This window comes from Lathyrus oleraceus, chromosome 6 (genome assembly GCF_024323335.1).
Source record: "Lathyrus oleraceus cultivar Zhongwan6 chromosome 6, CAAS_Psat_ZW6_1.0, whole genome shotgun sequence".
Classification (NCBI taxonomy): Eukaryota; Viridiplantae; Streptophyta; class Magnoliopsida; order Fabales; family Fabaceae; genus Lathyrus; species Lathyrus oleraceus.
Window position 1 is genome coordinate 438,987,557 of NC_066584.1, and position 13,628 is coordinate 439,001,184.

Here is a 13,628-nt window from a genome sequence, read left to right on the forward strand (position 1 = left end):
GATAGATAGTTGGTGTAATCTTATTGGTTAAAATACTCTTCAGTAGAAATTATTTATAGAAAGGACTTAGTCTCACACTCTCGTTTTTATTGACTCTGACCATACTCCTAAACAAGAATGCTTGGCTCTCGCGGTCTCATTTTGAATTTAAAAGTATGTTTTGAATATAGATAAAGTCTAATTAATCCTAAAGCGCTCTCGCCGTGTTTAGGATTAATGCCTAGTTTCAGCTATCTGGTTAAAATCTCAAACTCTCGTTCTTGTTGACCGTAACCTTAGTTTGTTTTGTACTCTCGTACGAAAAACAATTTGATTAAATTAAGAAACTAAAACCGGAAAAATAAGTTTTAATAAAAACTAACACCAATTGTTTATTGAATCCCGTCGTTTTGACGGTCTTTACATACCGATACCTAAGGTTTAGCCGGACATAGATCAGGTGACAAACATGGAAATTGGGGAATTAAACATACAGTAAGACATAAATAAATAAAACAGCAAAAAGTAATAAACTTGGATGGCAATTTAAGAACTGGAATTGAATCTTGAATCTTTGATTAAATAATTCTGGCCGGCTTTGGTAATGAATACCTCTTACAATTGAATCCGAAATGCGTAAAAATAATAAACCGTAATAGTCCCCGATGTGGAGAAACTATCACTTTTACAATGGTAAGAAACTGCCTAGAAACTAAAAGAAAAATAGTGCTGGAAATAATTAAGCGTAAACTAAAAAACTGGAAGAAGAGAGGAGAGAGAGGCCTCGAGTCTGGATGGTCCTATTTTTATATCCTTTTCACATTCCTCAATTGTAGCAAGAGTAGTGGAAACCGTGGCTAAAAGGGTGGAGAAAAAGTAGGAAAAGTGGGGAGACTCGGTTGTGGTGGTTGCCACAACCCTAATTCCATGATGAGTGGCGAGCGCCACTCTTGTAGTAACTGCCCACCACTTTTCAAGGGTTGGTGGCGGGCTCCATCTTCCTTTTGGCCCAATGTGGCGGGCACCACATCCTTTGGGTAATGAGCGCCACAAGCCCATTTGCATTGGTGGCCCATTATCCCATTGGAAACCTCATTTCCTTCTCTTTTCTTGCCTTTTTTCTTTCCTTTTTTCTATTTTCCATTTTCTTGCGGTAAACCTTTTAATCGATAAATACCTGCAGATAAACATAAAATAATGTGTAATAAATAGTGTTAATCGAGTAAAAAGCAGTGCATATAGAGCCAAAAATACGATACATTTTCACGTTATCAAACTCCCCCATACTTAAAACTTTGCTTGTCCTCAAGCAAATGCAGCGTACATGAATAAAAAGTTTTGTAAAATATTTGTAGCATACATTATCGAGACTCAAAGAAAACACAGTTACATTCAGATACTCATTCTAGTCTATAAACTTTACTTTGGTTCAAATTTGTATTAACAGGTACTCACTTCCACACTAAGGGTATCGTTAGAACACAAAGTCGCAATGTTGCAACCATAAGTCTCCCTCCTACAAACCAAACCGAATCATGTTGTCATGCTCAAGCCTACCTTACTAAACCTTCTTTTTATCCTTTTTCATTCTGGCGCAATCACATTAAGACCGTTATCCTTTCACATTCATAGTAAGATAGTCTGTTAGTGACTATGATCTCATCATTATTTCTTTCTTTCTTTTTCGCACTTTGGCTCAAATAACATTTGAAGATGGTTATACCGTTGGGCTAAATGACCGGGTGAGGGTCACCTAACTTAGAGGGAACAATGTTTTTCATGCATTTTGTAATCTTTTATTCTTTTAAGCCTGAAAATCATACACTTATTTGCATCGACTTCTTGCGTAGTGTGTGCTTAGGATGGTGCTGACTGCTAGATAAACTACTTAACGAAATATTAAAGGGTAGAATATAAGGCTATGGCATGACAAGTACTCAAATCGATCTAATACTTGGGAGATTTAAGGTGTTAAAGCGATACCGATTTTATAAAGTTTTTCCAAATCTCTACAATTCAACCTCAGTTTGATTTATAGTTCAGAATTTTCAAAAGATGCACTGTATTTCTAAGTCTAGATTTTTGCAAAAATTTTGTATGGCTCAAGTAAACAGGAGAATTAGTAAACAACGGAAACCACACATAAACACTCGACAACACATTGATATTTAACTCGACTGACACTTTAACAAAAATTAAAATAACCATAAAATTATAAAATAACAAAAAGAAATAACAATAATATAAATCTAACTAGAAAGCGGTAAATAAAAAGCGGTAAAGCTTCCTCCCCTATACTTAAATCTTGCATTGTCCCCAATGCAATGACGTAAGATAGAAAAGAAAGGTAGAACCTGATTTATTCTGCTACTGACGCCTTCTGCCACTTGTACATGGATGTCCACCGTTTCCTGGCTGGTGAAGTGGCATATAGTTCTGGAGATCTTCCACACGCATTGTCAGTGTTTCCATTTCATCGATCAAGCCATACATGTTTTGTTCAGTCCTTAAGGCATAATCGTGCTGATCATGCTGCATTTGGCGAAGGATTTGCATCATTTCAGTTTGCTGAGCTCCCATGGTTTAGATTTGTAGGTCTTGCTGAGCGTCTAATTCTCTACACCAAAATAGTTCAACATAGATCTCATCAAGAGTGGCTGGTGCCACATTTCTTTTTGGTCTCTGACTGAAAGATGTATCTGCAACATTTTCAAATGAAGTGTGTGTGATTTGCGGTTCAGTAGCGGGAGCAGTTTGCTCCGGAATGTGATCCTCATCGATGTCCTCGCCAGCAGCTACATTCTCAAGAATATACGCGGGGACTTGATTAGGCGTCGGATTATTAGTATAACAATAATTATCCAGGTTGCGCACATCTGTGTGATTTGGATTTGCGAGGATAAAATCTTGTAATACATTATTAGAAATTATTAAATTAAATCTACCGTTACTCCTTCGTTTTACTAGTTTCATGCTCCTTGCCATGTCAATGTCAATGGCATGATGCGGGAGCGGGGTTAGCCTGGAGAATTTTTCTTCGAGTCCTAGGACTCTGGCTATGGAGGTTATTAAACCTCCAAAAATAATCGGGCCTCCCTTTGCATTGACAATGGCCTGCATGTGAGATAGCATAAACGGGACGGTATTCACCTTTTGTGGCAAAAATGTGGCAAACAAATAAAAGAGTTCTTTTGTCGTTCACCTTGTCAGAATTTGCTCGGCCAAAAATGGTGCACGCCAATATTTGGGGGAAATATCGAATACCGGGTTTTGAATTAAAGTGGCTTTGTTTCCCTCAAAACTATGGGTTACTGTACCGATTAACGCCCTCCTAAATGTTTGGAAAGCGTGTTGCCAGCTGTAACACCCCAAAATTTGCCCTCCTCATTCATGCATTCATTTAGCATTTCATATTGCATTTCATCATGTCAATCAGAATTAGATCCAAGAAACTTAAAAAAGAAAAAAAAAACGAAAAATAAATAATAAAAAAAAAAACGAAATAAATAAATAAATAAAATAATAAAAAAATAAATAAAATATAATAGAAAAAATTTGGACTTGGACCTCTCTCATTTGAGCCCACAAAGCCATGAAAATCAAGTTATAAAAGAGGGAGATCAGACAGAAAAAGGAAGAGAAGCAAAATACTCTGAGGTTTCCTTGAAACAAAACCCTTGACAAAACCTGGAGAGAAACCTGACAGAGAACTCAGAGCAACCCCCAGGCAGCTCTGAAAAATTCAATCTGACTCACACACTTTCATCTCACGTAAACCCTAACATTGCCTTGCAAACCCAGCCGTGCCATTTGATTTCAACCGGTCTCTCCCATCAGGTTTGCCTCATTCCCATGATTTTATGCTCTTAATTTGGATCATCTGAATGTATGAGGTATGATGGATGAATTTCATTATGTTTTTGCCCACGGGTTTAATTATGCATGAATGGGTGAAACCTATGCCTTGAATGTTTAATCACATGATTTCTGAAATGTATGCCACAGGGTTTGAGGTTTCTGAAACCATACTGTTATCCATGAAAAAAATGCTTATCGTGTTTCACTAACCCTTTTGTTGAGTTTTTGTGAGGGCTCACAGACTCTTGTAGAGATGATTTGCGTGGTTTTCCCACTTTATTTGTGGGATACCCCCTGGAGGTTCATTCCGATTACCTGTACTGACTTACCTTTCTTTGATGGCATTAGCTTGGGAGATCCCTGGGTTTCTTACTCCTTTAATTGCTGTTACTTCGGATCTTTATCTGTGTGGTACTTTTACCTCTTTTCCGCATTTTATCGCTTTCTTAGCTGGAAGACCTCGATAGGAGGCATTTGTTTTCTTTTGTTTATTTACTTCTAAGCCCCTTGTTGGCACATTTACTTTATACATGTTTGTTTTTTATGTGTTCGTATCCCTGCAGGTAGCGCGGTTCCTTCGTCAAGGACTGCCTTTTTGCCCTTGAGCATCCCAAACCCTAAAACCCAAAGCAACACGTTAACTCCTTCTACTACAGGCGAGTAAGTCTCCAAAGGCCGAGCATCCGGTAGATTGCGTAGTAACGTCGTTCGTCCAAAACCCAATCCATAACCCCATAGTTAGCCGAACTACGGCTTGCTCTGATTCTCATTCCAGATGAGATACGTAGGTATAAGTCGCGATGTCTTAGCGAGCACACATCCCCCCAACCCATAGGTCAGCCGAGCTACGAAGACTCTGATTCTCATATTCAGATGAGATACGTATGCAGTGGATGCGACATCCGCGCGAGTCATTTTCATTTAACCCTTTTGTTTTTGGTAAATAGCACAAGATAAACTCACACCCTTTAGACAAGAACTACAAAAGTGGATCCCGTAGAGTACTACGGATGCGTAGGGGTGCTAATACCTTCCCTTTGCATAACCGACTCCCGAACCCAAGATTTGGTTGCGAGACCCCGTCTTGTCCTTTCCTTTTTCAGGTTTACTTCGAGCGTTTCCTTTCCCTCCTTTGGGACAAATAACGCACGGTGGCGACTCTTCTATCATTTTCTTTCGTCGGTTGTTTTTTCGCGCACTGTATTTTTCAGGTTGCTACAACTGGCGACTCTGTTGGGGATTGAAAGAAGTTGACCTCTTGCTGGTCTATCTTCCCTAAGAGAGTCCCTCCTAGCTTGTGTGATTTCTTGTTTATTGGGTGTTCATGCTTTTGTACATTTATTTGCTTACCTGCTTGCATGCATCTGTTGTATCTGTTGGATCTGTTTGTTTGTTTGTTGGGATGGGGTGTTCTATGAGAGATAAGCCCATTACCCAGGCTTGAGTGTACACACAGGTTTTAGAGTGGATAATCATGAGGCTTGCGTGGCGTGTTGCTACGTTTAGTCGTTCGTGAAGAACCACACCCAGACGAGGTTTCTTTTGGATATATTATGTCTTACGGGTGTTCCGTAACGGTAGGATGTTCCTCTAGAAATCGTCGACTCTGGTGACCATTTCCCGAGAACTCAGTCGAGGCCTCTCCTCCGAGACGTGATTATGTTAGCTCTGGTGGGCGCATTCTCGCTGCTCAATCTGAGGATCCCGAGACTGGGAACTTGCTATTAGGATGTCCTATTGAGGGGAGTCAATGGAGGTCTTTTGTCCCGTAATAATACCAAACCTTCAGTGGTAAACGTATTATTCGCGACTGAAGGGCTGAAGCTGCCGAACTTCTGTTCTTAGAACCTACCAGTGAGGGGCGGGCTAAATTCAGGAAACCTTAACTTCCAACCAACCCGGTTTTCTGGAGCAGAGTTTTGGTCTTGTATTATATTCCTCAGTGAATTTCTCTCCAGGCAGTGCAACCTGACAGATGTTCAAGCGGATCCATCAATTCTGATTGACATGCCTTTGCATTGCATAACATCATCTGCATATTTGCATCCAACATCTCATGCTTATTCATTTGCAGGGTATTCCCTTTCAAAACGGGGGTGCCTTAAAACTGAACGAGCAGTGCATCGCATACCATGCATATTAACCCTTGTCTGTTTTACAGGTGTCACCGCAGTGTCTAATGTTTGTTCCCTGTATCAGGCAGTTATTGGTCCCAAGCGAGTCCACAGGTACCCGACAAAGGAAAATCGTCCACAGCTAGCGATGGACCAAGTACAGAAAGAGCTGGCTGATATGCGTGAAAGGATGGATCAGTTCATGACATTGATGACTGGTATGGCAGAAGGCCAGGAAAAGCTGAGGGAATTGGTTGAGCAACCGAGACCCGATCCGGAGGTGGAGATACCAAATGCTGAGGGAAACCCTGGTAACCCTGGGAACGCTGATGACCCTGTGAACACTAGTAACGCGGGTAACGCAAATGCTGATGGAAACCCGGGTAATGTTGGCAACACAGGGAATGTTGGAAATGGTATTAGCGGAAGGTACAATGTGAATCAAGGAATTCGGATTAACGGGCGCCCCGTTACTGAAGATTATCAGTATGATCAATTTTCTTTGCACGACGAGGCCCTCGAGACCACTCGCCATATGGATGAGCTTGCTGAGAAGCTCAAATCTTTGGAGTCTCAAAATTCCTTAGGCTTTGATGTCACAAATCTTGGTCTGGTTCAGGGAGTAAGGATTCCTCACAAGTTCAAACCCCCTGCTTTTGAGAAATACAACGGGGCTTCTTGCCCACGCACTCATCTCCAATCTTATCTGGGAAGGTTGGGAGCTCACACGGAAGATGAATGTAAGACCCCAATTTTGGTCCTAAGATCCCTCATGGCCCATATCATATCATATCATGGCCTCAAGGATCATTGCATGCCCTAGTTTCCCTCTTAGTGGGTAGGTTGCCTTGTGGGTTGATTCTTGATCACCAAGCATGCTTTGCATTTGTATATCTTTGCCTTTCATATGTTTACTAACCAAAAAATACAAAAAATATTGTCAGTTTAACCTTGTTGCTTGCAGTTGAAGCAGTCATCATCAATTAGGTCAAAGACAGTCAACAGTCAGTCAAAGCAATGGATGGTGGCCATTCTTGCAGAATTTGGGCACCATGATCAATAATCAAAAGTTCATATATCTTGGGACATTATTTGAAGTCAAGTTCTCAAGGAATTAGGGTTTGGAATTCATCAGAAGAGGTTCAGTCATCCAAAACCCTAGAAAAGTCAACAGAAAGTCAAACTTGGTCAACTGTGGATTTAATCAGTGATTTGATGGATGGAATTGATTTGAAGGAGCTCATTCATGTCTATACAAGCCTCATATATCATGACAAACCTCATCATGGAAGAAAATCAAGTCAAACAGAAAATTTCCCAAAATAGAAAGTGGACCTGTAATTTCAACTGCCAAAAATGGAAACTTCTTGATCCTCAGCTTACATCATGATACAAGCTTCAAATGAATTTTTGCCCAACATGAAAGTTGAAGATCTTGTTCTCCCATTTTCAAAAAGTCTAAGAACTCTCAAATCCCATGTGTGGTTGTCAAGATATGATCAATTCAATTTCAAAAATTTGTGAACTTCAACAAGCCATATCTCATGAACCATAAGGCCAAATTTGGTGGGGTTTTTTTCCTACAAACCACATTTTTCCTCCTCTTTCCAAAAATATAAATTTCATGAACCAAAACCTTACCAATCAAAATGGCATTTTTTGACCTATTTCATTTAAAAATCAAGTTTGACTCAAGTTTGACTTTTTGATTTATTGACTTTTTCTCACTTTGGCCAATTGGGATTTGTTTCATATGTTATTTGCAACATGTTCCAAGTCCAATTTGTGCTCATACCATTACCATACCATCATTTTGGCCAAAGGTACAAATTTGGTATTTTTTGCAAATGGAAGCATAAGAGCAAAACAAGGACAGCAATCCATCAGCAGACCAAAAACAGCATAAACAATGGTCCTTTGCAGCCTGTTTCCAAGCCCATTCGACCAGAACCTACACCTCCATTTCCACTTATGTGCAACTTAGCAAAAATGAAAATACTTCATTTTGAGCTAACCAAGATTAGCATGCCTTAAACCAATGTTAAACAGTCACATATAAGCTTCATTTCTGACATTTCAACCCTAGAGAATCACAGCAGCCACACGCAGAAACATTCTCATTCTCTCATTTTCCATTTGGCTTGATTTACATTTTTCGGCCAAAACTCCAAAACCCTCGAGCTAGCCTTCATTGTTCCATGACCTAGACAACATTTGGAAGCTTGTTCAAGCATCATTCACCACCTGCATTGCAGCCCCACGTTCTGTTTTTCTCCAAAGCTCAACAATGGCAGATTGTGATTTCGAAGTTTTCAAGCATCATTGAGTTAACTAGCTCCAAGAATCCATCATTTCAAAGCACAAGGGAGATCTGTTTCAAGCTTATACCATCAATACATCACTGTTGCTACAATTTCTTCAAATCAAGTAAGGTTTTCGACCAACTCTTTTCTCAAAATGTTGCCATGCCATGTGTAGTTCTTACCTTGCTGAGTATTGTGCAACTTGAATCACATTAATTGGTTAACTATGCTGTGTTAAATCTGAGTTTTCATTTTTGTGTACAAATATGTTTTCCATCGATTTGGTTTGTCTAAGATGATTTAATGAAATTGGATACCATATTTGTGCTGCCTGATGTTTGTTGATGCTATTGCTATGATTAATTTGTTGTTCTGGGCATGTTGAGATTTTCGAGTTCATGAAGCTGATGAATGCTTGCTGTTATTTTTGAAACCTTAAGCTGCCCAGAAAATTTCTCATTGTTTGTTTTGGTTTGTTGATTATGTTGTGGTTGCATGAAGAACATTATTACTGCCATGATGTATGAGTAATTCTATTTGAAAATTGTGATTGATGATGAACATTGATGAAGATGATGATCATGCTGTTGCTTTTGAAACTCTAGCATTTCCAGAATTTGCATGAACTGTTGTTTGGTTTTGTTAGTTGATGTTGCCTGATGTTATTTGCCACGATGCCTGTGAAGCTATGTGTGATTGTTGCTCATGATATTGGTTGAAGATGTTGATGCCATGCTGTTAAACCCTAGGGTTTTAAAACCCAGAACAATGAACATCCATTGGCCGAGTTACTGTTCTATTGGTGAGGACCAATCAGAACATTTCATTTCCCCTGCCCAAAACGCACAGCTTTGATAAGTGAGGCGGGTATTTACCAAATTGCCATGCGCTGACCATTGTTTGACCCTTATCCCATGCTATGTGTTCATGATTTGCTTCAATTATTCATCAACTTCCAAAATTAATTTCTCATTCATTTTAACTCCAAAAATCCTGAAATTTGTTGCACGATGGTCACAAGGATGTCTAGTATTTTATTGTGATTTTTAATTAATTTTTGGTTGGCTGAATTTTAAATGGTATGAGTTTTCTTGTCATGTATGCTCAATTGATACCTTGTGCCAAAATTTTTGTGAAATAATGATGTTGCATCCAATTGACCCCAAATTTTGCATGAATGATCTCTTACATGTCTAGTTTGTGTATGAATTTTCTTGGAATTAATGTTGCTGTTTTCCAATTTATTTGAGAATTTTCTTCCCTGCCTAGTCAATGGTTGACTTTATGTGATACATGATGCCAAATCTTTTGTGAAATTCTCATATCTTATTGTCTGATCATGAAATTTTGCACATGCATACTAGACATCTCAAGCTTTGCATTGGTGTTAATCTCATTCATTTCTCATCTGTTTTCAATTTGTTATGATTTTTTGAAGTTGACCCATGTTTGTTGACCTTCATTGTGCATGCTTAAATTTGGTTTGACTTCTTGATTTTAATTGACCATCTTCCCATGATCCAATTGAGCTGAAATTTAATATGCATGCTATTATATGGATTGTGATTGAGTATGATTTATTTCATAATTTTTGGAATTGGTTATGACTGCTTTTAAGCTTGGTCTTGCTGTTGACCCTTTGTATGCTCCCTCTTGCCATGTTTTGACTTCTTTGGTCTATAAAATGACAATGATGCATGATTTGATTGTGAATCCAATTGAGGTAGCTTCTTAAATGTTTGAACATGAATTGGGTTGACTTTTCTTTGCTGTTTTGACCTTTTCTTTCATCTTTGACTCTAGGCTAGTCCTAGTGGTCTTTTGAGCTTACAATTGAGTTAATGTTTCAGGTTAAGCACCAATGCCTCAAAGATCATTCAAATTTGATTGAGTTGGATTATATATATCATGTGCTAACCCTTGTTTTGTAGGTGTGACTCATATAGTTGAGTCTTGTGCTTTGCACATTGGTCCCTCTGTGGTTGACTGTTGTTTATCCATTCCTTTTGTTTTAAACTGTTGAACTGTTTACTAATTGGTTTGACTTTTTCAGGTACTTTAGTTGCTTAAGTTCTTTGAACTTGCTTTGCTTTGCTATTTAGCAATTTGCTTTGAGGTATAATTACTTCTTCTTCATGTAGTCTGGAGACCCGGTCTGTTATTTGACCGGGCAAACTGTCTGAAGTCCTCCTTAAGAGGCAATGCTTGTGTGTGTTTATATTTGTCCCAAGCAGGAAAAGTCCTTCAAGTAAGGCAATTGGTAGATCAAAGGGATAAGTAGCCTATCCCCTACTATTCAGTGAGTCTTCTCCTTGCTCCCATTACATGGTTGTAGCATTGAGATAAAAACCCAAGATCAATCGAGTCTAATAATGTGGAGAGAGCTCCATCTTTCTGAGCTCCCACACTTTCTTTGATGCTCTCCCTGATTAGGGATAAGAGCAATGAGGCACACCCCTCATATCCTTTCATCTGCTTCACCTTAGCCTCTCAATGGCAAGGTTAAGAGCAAATCTTTTACCCTATTCCAGTTGGCCTCAGTGCCTAACCCTCTTGTATGAGCCCCCTTGTTTGGCTATAGAGTGTGCTGTTTGATATTCATTGATTGATTGATTGCTTCATATGCACCTGTTTGCTTATATGTTATGCACTCATCATCCTCAATTGCCATTAATGCATGATCATCTCATTTGTCTTTGTGATGCTATCATTGTTGTTTACCCATTGAGGACAATTGTAAGTCCATTGCTTTGGCATTTGCTCCTATGATATGGAAGGATAGAGTGTAAGACCTCATTGGTCACTCATATCTTCTGTTTTATCTGTTTGTATGTGAGGATACAGTTGTAAGTCCCTGTAAGTTGGCATCTGTTGTCCTATGATCATAATTTGATCTGTTTGATTTGTATGTGAGGTTACAGTTATAAGTCCCTGTAAGTTGGCATCTGTTGTCATGTGATCATAGTTTGTTTCATCTGTTTGTATGTGAGGTTGCAACTGTAAGTCCCTGCAAGTTGGCATTTGCATTCCTGTGATCATATTGTTGCTTTTGTTCTTGTATGTGAGGATCCATTGTAAGTCCCTGTAATGTGGCATTGGATTTCCTAGGACCATACTGTGGAGTTAACCTAAGTCCAGACAGATTGGCAGTTGATTTCCATGTTTCATCTTTGTTTTCTTTTGAGGAGATTAGTGTAAGTCCATTGAGTGGCTTCTGATATCCTGTTCTGTTTTAGGAGACTGGTGTAAATCCATCTATTGGTATCCGGTATCCGCCTTTTATTTCTTTGTTTGAGGAGATTAGTGTAAGTCCATTGAGTGGCATCTGATATCCCTTTTTTATTTTAGGAGATTGGTATAAGCCCAGTGATTGGCATCCGATATCCGCTTTTGCTTTCTTCCTTGTTTGTTTGTTATTATCCATTGCTATTCCAAAGGACACACTTGAATCATCTCCCATATGATTTCAAGAAGTGAACCTTCTAAGAAGTTTTACTTTCCATCTTCATCCATTCATCATTCATTATGTCCTAGACTTTTCCACACTTTGATTTCAAACTTGACATAGATATTGTGCAAACATCTCCATGCTTTTCAAACTAAAAACCTGGACCCCAAGTCCTTGACTTTTTTCAAACTCATTTCATAATACTTCTTTGAATCAATCTTAATCATACTTTGACTTCATTTTCATAATCACAATCAATTAACTTCACTCATTCACTTGTTTTGGCTTTGTCCATTGTTAATCTTTTCATGCATTAGCCATAGGTTTCAATTATCATTGTGGTTGATGTAAATCTTGCCTATCCTTAGTGAGTCGACAGTAAGACTTCCGTACTGAAAACAGGGCTAATCCCTCTAGTACGTCGAAGCTATCCTCGCATGGTGGATGTTGTTTTTGGTAGAGTGTTCTCCCATTGATAATGAAAAGCCTCAGTGCTTGTGTTTAAAACTGAATCCACCAACTTTTGGAAATCTTTTAGCCGAACTACGGCGTTTTGATCCTTACCTTTGATGGAAGGTACGTAGGCAGCGGGTTCATCCGTTCAAACCCAATACCCAATAAAAATTGTATATTCTTTTCTCATCATCCCAATCATGTTTGCACAATACTTATGTCATAACAAATAACAAATTTTATACAACAAGTGTGAAAAGGGCTCCCTAGGAGTACCTAGGACGTGATGGGTGCCTAACACCTTCCCATTGCGTAATTTACCCCTTACCCAGACTCTCTGATCTTTTTATTAGTTTTCTACGTGTAAAACTTCTTAGGCTTTTGTTCGCTTTTTAGCCAGTCCTTTGGATAAATAAAAGTGCGGTGGCGACTCGAAATTTCATTGTATCTCTTGCTTATGGTTTAATCAATAGATCATATAGCGACGAATACACCGCTACAGAAAAGTGGCGACTCTGCTGGGGAAAAGATCTCACCAGAATCCCTGGTGGTATTGCCTACTTTTCACCCTTGTTGTGCTATATTTTTATTTGTCATGTGACATATTTTTATACAATTTGGGATCACTGTATTGATTGTAATGTGTGAATTGCTTGATATACAATTGCTGTTTGCTTTGGTGATCTGTGAGATGAGTTCTATACCCGAACTCGAGTGCTCTCTAGGATAGGAGAATGGCATAGTCTTGTCGACTGGTGTGGAGTATTCCTTAGCCAGTTGACTTGCGAGTCCATTCACTTGGTGGAGGTCATGTTGAACTAATAATGTCACACAAGTTATTTGTGGTTAGGCATTATTCTTTCAATCATGTTCCGCAGAAGCCAAGGACCTTAGTTTACCAAACCCATCTTGGCCTATTTTTAGGACCGTAGTGCGGAGGTCGTTCAGATGTCAGTTCTGATACGATTGTCACGCGATACTACACTCATAAGAGTTTCTCTTGAGAATATTCTTGGAATACGAGTATTCGTTCCTCCGATAATATTCGATAGATGGAACGATGATTATGGGAACCTCTGATAGAACATGTCTGGCAGGTTTAAACCCTAGTACACTCCCTTTGGGTGGTTCTTAACCGAGACTCCATGCTCGTGACTCTCAACAAACCCGTGATTCGTGGTTGAGTCGTTCAAACATTGTTAATATCAATGGATCCCGGATCAGGTGTAAAACCTAAAATCCACCAAAGCGGCTGGTTGATATTAAGAATGTTAGAGCCGGTTCATGTACCGTTAATATCAATGGAACTTGGGTGTCGATATGGTGAAAAACCTAAATCCACCAAAATGGATGATTGATATTAGGGATACATAGAGCTTTCCCACGACCTTTGTTTGGTGTGCTTTGCTTGATCCTTGAGTGTGTTTGTTGCATTCATGCATTCACGCATTCATCCGCATTCATGTCATCAGA